Source organism: Vulpes lagopus, chromosome 3, assembly GCF_018345385.1.
Source record: "Vulpes lagopus strain Blue_001 chromosome 3, ASM1834538v1, whole genome shotgun sequence".
Lineage (NCBI taxonomy): Eukaryota > Metazoa > Chordata > Mammalia > Carnivora > Canidae > Vulpes > Vulpes lagopus.
Genome location: NC_054826.1, coordinates 26,771,697 through 26,782,364, shown reverse-complemented (window position 1 = coordinate 26,782,364; position 10,668 = coordinate 26,771,697).

Sequence of the window (10,668 nt, the reverse complement as noted above, 5' to 3'; positions counted from 1 at the left end):
AGTTAATTCTTGAGTGTTTTGGTGAAATATTAGGTGAAGTTACTATCTGCTATTTCTCCTCTGCCCCTAAAGAAAACTCCAAATGAGAGAGGCTTGACTTTCTGCTCTGGAGAGCAGTTCTGTCCTGGCCTGTCCCAGCATCTGGCCAACCTACTGCAGCCATTGGAAGTTCTTGGTTAAACCAGGGAAGTAGGGCAGCCCGGGTGGTTCAGCAGTTTAGCACCTGCCTTCGGCCCAGGGCATGATCCTGGAGACCCAGGATCGAGTCCCATGTCGGGCTCCCTGCATGGAGCCTGCTTCTCCCTCTGCTTGTGCCTCTGCCTCTCTGTGTGTGTGTGTGTGTGTGTCTCTCATGAATAAATAAATAAAATATTTTTAAAAACCAGGGAAGTATAAAGCCCTTGTCAAAGAGGTGTATCGGGAGCCCTGGAGAACAGGATTTCAAGACCTGGACCCCAGTTTCAGTTCTGCCACTAACTAGCTACGTGCACTAGTTAAATTAATAAAATGTTTCTGCACAAGTTTTCATGTGTGTTTGATGAGAGCATTAAGTCAGAATGTATCTTCTGGACCTTGACCTAAAGCATGTCTTTTTTTTTTTTTTTCCTAAGTTATGTGGGTGAAAAAAAGCACATGCTATGGAGCCACAATTCAGAAAGTATCTCTAAACCTCCAAAAACCTCAATTTCAGAGTGTTCTGATTTTGGGAATTTTAGAACAAGAGATTGTGGACTGATAACCAATGCCAATTTTCATGTCTTAGCTAAAGCTTGTACTTTGGTCCAATATACATCTTTGATGTTAGAGGACAGAGCACAGACAAGGAATCCAGGGGTCCAAAGGGCCACAGCACCCTAAGTGAAGAGAAAAAGTGCTGAGATGTCAATTCATAAGCCTGGCCCTTCACTAATTAACTGTAACCTGGGCCAATTAATTAACCTTTCTGCGCCTTACTTCCCCCACCTGTAAGTCATAAAGAGGTTGTGAGTTGGAAATAATTTATTAGGTTTTCCTTTAGAACACCACTTGGCCTGGATAGATATCAGTTTGCATTATTCTGGGAACTGTTAACTTACCGGTTCTCCTTGCTTGTTTCTATTTGGAGATGGGGCTGGTGAAATGAGGTATAAACCATGAGAGGGTGTGACTTGGCAAAGGACACTGTCAGAGTTTTCACTCTGGTGCACGCTGCAGGACCAGTGTTCAGTAGCTCCCACCTCCCCCCTATTTCCATGCACTCACCTTTCCACTCATAAACCCAGGAAAATCATTCATTTTACCCACCGACAAAGATGATGTAAATAAAGGCAGATTGAATTTTTCAGGAAAGGAGTTCTTATCATTTACCTGAAAGATAAGCTTATTTTTGCCACTAATTTTAGCCTAGATGGGCTGCTAAGAAATGTTAAGAAAGCAGGAACCCAACGGGACTTCCCTTTGTACTTTAAACTGTGTCTGTCCTGTGTCTGTCTGTTTGGCCAGTGAAGCCAGATGAAAAAATTTCAAAATGAAAACAGAAGCATTCAGTTTCCACGAACTCACTCAGTCACCTTCTTCACAGCCCAGGAAATTTTGCTTATGATTTTGAAAGATTGCGGGCCAGAAGTTTGCCCCTCCTCCTGATTGTAGAGTTCTGTCTGGATTGTGACCTGCTGCAGCCTCTGAAGTAAACCACTGATTCTAAAGTCCCGGCTGCTGAAGCAGAGTAGCTCCACTCGAAGCTGAGCTCAGGGTGGAAACTACAAGCTAAAGCCAAGTGGCACATCAACCACTGGACGGTGCTCAGTTAGAGGGTGTTTCTCTCCCATCTCATACTATGTGACGAAGTGTTTTCCCTTTCCCTTCCAAATATGCAGTTGAGGAGTTAGGTTATTTGTAACCACCCTAGTGTCAGATGTCCATGCATACATGCGCACCACAATTGAAAGCCATCTCCACCCCGTCAACCTTAGATGGAATCTTTCTAATTTCTCATGGAAAGCATTATTTAGGGAGTACATGCTTTTCTATCAGAGGAATAAAGATTGCTATAGAAAGGGAAGACTGAACTGGAGGTTTCTTTTTAGTAGTAAATTCCCAAGAATTTGCTTACCTTCTCGCCACTGCCACACAGGACAAGACTTCTAAAAGGCTAAAACAATCTTTCTGTGGTTTCAGATCAGCTGTTTTTAACCCCCCTTCACTAACTAACTTAATCAGATTTTCCTTAAAAAGAATTGCTCTGGGCTCAAAATTTGTATGCCAAGTTTCAGCCTTGGAGCATTTTTTTTCCCCTGTGAAATGATTAACCTCTAAGAAAACTAATAGCTCCTTAATTATACCAATGCTACCAGGAAAAGCCATAATAGTCTTTGATCCCCTTTTCCGTTTGTCACTTTCTTGGATTTTATTTACATTTATTTTAACCAAGGTCATTAATTCAGAACCTTGGGAACATCCCACCCACACAAAGGCACAGGTCGCAATGTAGGTAAAGAATCATTCAGTGATTCTAAAATACTCTATAAATAAATTACAAACTTGTAAGTAACTCCATTTATCCATCACTGAAAGATATTTCCTAATGAAGTGGCAAACCACCAAGTTACCATGTTTTAGGACACTTGGGCAAAGTAGGAGTGAAAAAAAAATCAGTAACTGATTTTGAAAATGAGTATTTGATTTTTTAAAAAAAAATCTTGAATGGCCACAGCTAAACAATCTGCTAATGAAATTGTTCTAAACAATTGCATGCCCCTGGGTAAGCCGATTAGCTTAGATCTCTATCTTGAAGGTAACTTCCAGTTCTAACAGGCGACCATGGGGAGCTATGGTATTCTTTTATATCTTTCCAACTCTAAGACTGTGTTGTATAAATTCTGAAGAAGAAAAAGAAAGAAATCTGTGTAATCCTACTCCTGCCATTAAACCCTTCAAGAAAGGTAAGGCTTTGCCTTGCTTTGTGAATCTTGACGGCAGTACCATCATAATGTATTTTTGCCAAAAATGTTGAATCTGAATCTTACCAAACCTTAAAATTGAATCTTAGCTTAAAGGAAATATGGAAAACCAGGGAAGGAGACAAAAACCATATTTGGGGGGTGTCTGGGTGTCTCAGTCCATAAGTTCTGGACTCTTGATTTTGGCTTAGGTCGTGATCTCACAGTTGTAACATTGAACCCCATGTCAGGCTTGTGCTGGGCATGGAGCAAGCCTGTTTTAGATTCTCTCTCCTCCTCTGCTTCTGCTCTGCACCCCCCCACCCCTGACCATGTGTTTGCGCAGACACACTGTGGGTACACCTTCTCTCTCTCCAAAAAAATAAACCTCACCATTTGGAAGCAGGTAGACAAATCCAGAATGTGGACAGTCTATTTAAATACTGACCTGGTCTCTTTAATAATTCATAATAGCCAAATCAGTCTGCAGAATTTGGAGGGGGGGGCATTAAAATTCAAACTGACTATAGAATAACACTTGATGCAATTGGGGAAATTTGAATACGAACTAGGTTTTAAAATATAATGGTAAAATGCCATGATGTCTGAAATTTGTTTTAAACCACTTCAAAATGCAAGCAGTTATGGCAAAATAATACCAGTTTAATCTAAATAGGATATATGGGATTCACACTACTACTTTTGTAAGTGAAAAAATTTTTTTAAGATTTTACTTATTTATTCATGAGAGGCACACAGAGAGGCAAAGACACAGGCAGAGGGAGAAGCAGGCTCCACGCAGGGAGCCGAATGCAGGACTCGATCCCAGGACTCCAGGATCATGCCCTGGGCTGAAGACAGAAGCTCAACTGCTAAGCCACCCAGACATTCCTGGAAAAATTTTATAATAAGAAAATCACATGAAAGAAAATTTTAAGACCTTCAGAGACCTGCTTTAATTCCTTTACACTGCTTATAGTCACCATGTGTTTGTACACATAACCTAAATTTCATACTCATTCCTTCTTATTCTCTCTTTGTGTAGGTACAGAACAAATGGCATTATAACTTGTGGTTCTTGAGACAAGAGGTCCATGGGCTTCTGTATTAATCCTTGAGACCCTTTTAGGAAATACATAAGGCCAAAACTCTTTTCATAATAAAAAGTTTATTTGCCGGGATCCCTGGGTGGCGCAGCGGTTTGGCGCCTGCCTTTGGCCCAGGGCGCGATCCTGGAGACCGGGGATCGAATCCCACATCAGGCTCCCGGTGCATGGAGCCTGCTTCTCCCTCTGCCTGTGTCTCTGCCTCTCTCTTTCTCTCTGTATGACTATCATAAATAAATAAAATAAAATAAAAATTAAAAAAAAAAGTTTATTTGCCTTTTTCACTGTGTTATTTACATTGAAGATACAAAAAAAAAAAAATTGCTGCTTGATAATGTTAAAATAGATTTCCCAAATAGGGAAGCATATTCAAACATTATCATAATCAGCAGTCTTTTTAAACACAAGAAAACACTTTTTGTACCAATTGTAAAGAGAATAAAACCATATATTTTTTTCTTTTCTCTTCTTTTAAAATAAACATGTAAATCTTAAAAAAAAAAAAAAAAAGGGGGGGGGGTGGCTCAGTGGGTGAGCATCTGCCTTTGCCCTGAGTCATGGTCCCAGGGTCCTGGGATTGAGTCCCACATCGGGCTCCTGGAAGGGAGCCTGCTTCCCTCTCTGCCTCTCTCTGTCTCTTTCTCACGAGTAAATAAATAAAATCTTTTTTTAAAAAATAAAATAAACATATATTATTCTAAAAATTACAAAAAGTAAGATAGAAAAGAAATCATAATCAGAATAAATTCTCAAAAAGCTAGCTCACAGACAATGGTAAATAAAGGAAGATTGTGTAATCAATTGGTCTTGCAACTTCTTTTTTTCTAAGAAAAGTTTGAATGATTTGCAAAGGAATTAGTCTAATATTTCAAAGAACATCGGTTGAACTATTTTTCATTTTTTAAAAAAATTATTCAATTTAAACTAAAAAAAGCAGATTATCTATTTCTACCAATCCCAGTCTTTTCTCTGTATTTGTCAGTGTAGTGTTTTATCTTCGTTTTTCTTAAGATTCCACATATAAGAGATCATACAGTGTTTGTTTTTTTTCTATCTGACTTATTTCACTTAGCAAAATGCCCTTAAGGTTAATCCATTTTGTCACAAATGGTAGAATTTCATTCTTTTTAATGGCTAAATAATATTCTCTTGTTATAGACTTCTTTTTCTTTTTCCATTCCTTCACTTATGGACATTAGGTTGTTTCCTTATCTTGGCTATTGTAAATAATGCTGCAACTAAAATAGGGGTGCAAGTATCTCTTTGACTTACTGTTTTGTGGTGGTTGTTCTTGTTTTTGGGTAAATACCCAGAGTAGAATTTGCTAGATCATATGCTAGTTCTATTTTCAATAGTTTGAGAAAACCCATACTATTTTTTCTGGTGGCTGCACCAATACATATCCACACAAACAATGTACAAGGGCTCCTTTTTCTCCACATCCTTGCCAGTACTTATGTTTTGGCATTTTAATAATAGCCATGCTAACAGGTGTGAGGATACCTATCATGGTTTTCATTCGCATTTTACTGATGATTGATGATGAGATTCTTCTTTTTACGTACCTCTTAGCCATCTGTAATAAATAAATTATATTTTTTATTGGAGAGGAAAATTGCTGGTATGTTAACAGGAATCAAGACACCAAATATACCATTAATTGTAGTCTTCATATGCAGTCAAAAAAAAGAGAGAGCTAATAATTTTATTCAAAGATGTCTTTGACAAAGCAATGAAACTTAACTTTGAAAAAAAAAAAAAAAGAAACTTAACTTTGTAGATCTACTCTTAAGTAGATGTCTTTTATTATTGTGTGATGAAATGGGAAGCACATTTGTTGCACTGAAGTATAATAGTTGTCTCAAGGAAAAGCACTTGTGTTCTTGTTCTGAACTATTTGCTGAACTGGCCACTTTTTCTAGGAAAACAATATTTACTTGAAAAAATAACTGACAGATAAACTGGTTATTTAGACTTGAATATTTGGCAAACATTTTCTCAAAAATGAAGTGAATTTGTCAATTCCAGGAAACAATTGATACTTTAGCCAATGACAAACTTTGAGCTTTCAAGTGAAAATACAAATTTTGGAAACTTGTCCCAATACTATAAGTTTAACAGTTTTCCAATACTTAAAAGTCTTTCTAATAAGATTGGTACTGATATTAATGAATGTGACTTTTTAAATATTATAAAGGGTAGTATGTCACAACTTAGAAAATTTGCATAATTCAATGAAGTAATATTTTACAAATGATCAGTGTTTTTTAAAATGTTACAAAATCATGCATGGGTAAAATTTTCAAAATGTAAGATAAGCCAATAGATTTTAATGCAAGAAAAAAGTTCATTGATAAGGTCTCTAACTCCACATGACAATTAACTTTTATGAAAATGCCACATCACAAATACTCACTATTATCTGAAAATGTTATTAAAAATATATTTTCTGGGATGCCTGGATGGCTCAGCAGTTGAGCGTCTGCCTTTGGCTCAGGTCCTGATCCCAGGATCCGGGATGGAGTCCCTCATCGGGCTCCTTGCAGGGAGCTTGCTTCTCCCTCTGCCAATGTCTTTGTCTCTCATGAATAAATAAATAAAATCTTTAAACAAAAATGTATATTTGTCAACATTAGTAAATTTTACCTTGATTATATTTTTACCTAACCTATCTGTATTTCAATTTCACATTTTTCTAGTTTTTTTTTACTGTAGGAAGTTATGTTATCTATTTGAGATATTTCTTCATTTTGTAATATACGTATTTATAGCTATAACTTCAGCTTTGAATGCTGTTAGTTGTACTTTTATTATTACTTTTCTCATTTTTTAATTGATTATTGAATTGGATTTTTTAAGCTCTTGAGTTATAGGAGTTCTTTACATATTTTAGATATTTGCACTGTATCAGATATATGATTTGCAAATATTTTTTCCCATTCTGTAAATTTTTTCATTTTGTTGATTGTTTCTTTCATGCAGAAGCTTTTTAGTTAGATATAGCCCAGCTTGTATATTTTAGATTTTGTTACTTGTGCTTTAGGTGTCCTTTCCAAAAAATCATTGTCAAGACCCTTATCATGGAGCTTTATTCTTGGATTTTCTTCTAGGAGTTCTATGGCTTCAGGTCTTCTTTAAGTCTTTAATCCAGTTCAAAGTAATTTGTGTGGGTGATATAAAATAAGGACATCGTTTCATTCTTTTACATGTGAATATCCAATTTTTCCAGCACCATTTATTGAAGAGCTTGTCTTTTCTCCATTAAGGTTTCTTGTCTCCCTTGTCAAATATTTGTTGACTATACATGAATGGGTTTATTTCTGGGCTCTCAATTCTATTCCACTGATCTTTGTGTTTGTTTTTTTTTTTATTTGTTTATTTTAAAGATTTATTTATTTTACAGAGTGAGAGAGTATGCATGAGTGGGAGGGAAAGAGGAGGATTAGAATCTTCATAGGAATTGCATTGAATCTACAGATGGCTTTTGGTAATTTTGACATTTTAACAGTATTTTTCAAATCATAATCATGGGATATCTTTCCATTTATTTGTGTCTTCTTCAACTTATTTCATCAACGTCTTGTAGTTTTCAGAGTAGAGATCTTTCACCTCCTTAGTTAAATATTTTCCTAAATATTTTATTGTTTTTGATGCTATTGTAAAAGGGATCATTTCTTTATATATTTTTTCAGATAACTCAGTGTATATAAATGCTGCTGATATTTGTATGTTAATTTTTTATCCTGTGACTTTACTGAATTTGTTGATTAAATCTAAGAGAAGTTTTTTTGCTGGAGACTTTACGGTTTTATATAGATAAAATCATGACATCTGCAAAAAGATGATTTTACTATTTCCTTTCCAATTCTGATACATCTTGTATCATTATCTTGCCTGGCTAGGATTTTCAGGACCATGTTGAATAGTCATGGTGAGAAGGAGCATCCTTGTCTTATTCCTAATATTAGAGGAAAAATTTTCAGACTTTCACCACTGAATATGATATTAGCTGAATTTGCCTTTATTATGTGAGGGTATGTTTCTTCTATACCTAATCTGTTAAGAGTTTTTATCATGGGGCCTTGGTTGGTTAAATGGCACTTCAGCTCAGGTCATGATCTCAGGGTTCTGGGATAGAGCCCTGTGTCCTACTCCCCAGTTAGTGGGGAGTATGCTTTTCCTTCTCCCTCTGCCCCTCCCCCCACCTCATTCTCTTTTTCTCTCTCAAATATATAAATAAAATCGTTTAAAAAACGTTTTTATCATGAACAGATGGTGAATTTTGTCAAATGCTTTTCCTGCATCTATTGAAATGATCATATGGATTTTTCCTTTCATCCTACTAATGTAATATGTCACATTGATTTAAGTGTGTTGAATCATCCTTGCATCCCAAGAATAAATCCCATTCAATTATGATGAATGATCCTTTTAATGTGCTTCTGAATTTGGTTTACTAGAATTTTATTGAGAATTATTGCACTTACATTCATCAGGGCTATTGTCCTGTAGGGTTTTTTTTTGTTTGTTTGTTTGCTTGTTTTCTGGTATTATCCTTTTCTGGCTTTGGTATCAGGGTAATGCTGGCCTCATAAAATGAGTTTGGGAGAGTTCCCTCTTCTTTGACTTTTTTGGAAGAGTTTGAGAAGGATTGACATCAATACTTTATTTTTTTTTTAATTTTTATTTATTTATGATAGTCACACAGCGAGAGAGAGAGAGAGAGAGAGAGAGAGAGAGAGAGAGAGGCAGAGGGAGAAGCAGGCTCCATGCACCAGGAGCCCGACGTGGGATTCGATCCCGGGTCTCCAGGATCGCGCCCTGGGCCAAAGGCAGGCGCCAAACCGCTGCGCCACCCAGGGATCCCGACATCAATACTTTAAATGTTTGGTAAAATTCTCCAGTGAAACCATCTAGTCCTGGGCTTTGCTTCTTTGAGAGAGTTTTGATTACTGATTCAAACTTCTTACTAGTAGTTGGTCTGTTCAGATTTTCTATTTCTTTGTGATTCAGTTTTAATAGTTTCATATTTCTTTAAAAAAAAGAGTAATCTCTAAAATAAGAGATTAAGATTAATCTCTTTACCCATGCAAAGCGTGAATTTATATCCCTGAGATTAAGAGTCATATGGTCTACTGACTGAACCAGATAGGTACACTGGTAGTTGTATATTTCTAATAATTTTTCCATTTCTTCTAGGTTATCCAGCTTTTTGGCATATAGTTGTTCATAGTAGCCTCTCATTATTCTTTATAGATCTGTGGTATCAGTTATAATGTCTCTTTTTACATTTATAATGTTTTAAATTTAGGCCCACTCTCTTTTCTCCTTTCTTAGTGAAGCTAGAGGTTTGTCCATTTTCTTTATTATTTCAAAGAAACAATTTTTTTTTAAGATTTTATTTATCTATTTATTCATGAAAGAGAGACACACACACAGAGAGCGAGAGAGGCAGAGACACAGGCAGAGGGAGAAGCAGGCTCCATGCAAGGAGCCCGACGCGGAACCCGATCCCAGGTCTCCAGGATCACACCCTGGGCTGCAGGCAGTGCTAAACCGCTGCGCCACGGGGGCTGCCCTAAAGAAACAATTCTTAATCTATTTTGTTCATATTCTCTATTTCATTCATTTTTGCTCTTAAATTTATTGTTATTTTCCTTCTCTAAATTTGGGCTCAGTTTTTTCTTTTTTCTAGTTTCCTTTCATTAAAAACAAATTTTTTTTTATTAAGTAAACTCTACCCCCGACATGGGACTCAAACTCATGACCCTAAGATCAAGAGTCACTTGCTTGAGCCAGCCAGGTGCCCCTTCTAGTTTCTTAAGTTTATTTGAGATCTTTCTTGTTTCTTAATGTGGATATTTACTGATATAAACTTTCCTCATGGAACTGCTTTTGCTGCATCCCAAAAATTTTGGTATGTTTCTTTTTCACTTTCATTTATTGCAAGTTATTTTTCATTTTTTATTTCTTCTCTGATCCATTGGCATTGGCTGTTCAGGAAAGTTATTTAATTTCCATGTATTCTTGAATTTTCCCATTTTTCTCCTGTTATTGATTTCTAGTTTCATGTTATTGTGGTCTAAGAAGATACTTGATATGATTTTAATTTCTTGAATTTTCTAAGACTTGTTTTATGGCCTAACATACAGTGTATCTGGGATGCCTGGGTGGCTCAGTGGTTGAGCATCTGGCTTCTGCTCAGGTTGTGATCTCGGGGTCTGGGGATCATGTCCCATATTGGGCTCCCTGTGAGGAGCCTGCTTCTCCCTCTGCCTGTGTCTCTGCCTCTCTCTCTCTCATGAATAAATAAACAAATTATTTAAAAACAACATACAGTTTATCCTAGAAAACGTTCCATATGCCCTTGAGAAGAATTGTTGAATCAAATATTCTGTGTGTGTTGATTAAGTCCATCTGATTTATAGTGTTGTTCAAATCCACTATTTCTTTGATTCTCTGCCTGGATAATCTATCCATTGTTGACAGTGGGGCATTAGGTCTCCAACTAATATCTTATTGCCGTTTATTTCTTTTTTTAGTTCTGGTTAGTTTTTGCTTTGTATATTCAGGTGCTCTGATGTTAGACACATAAATATTGACAGTTGTTATATATAGATATGTTTTTAAAGATTTATTTACTT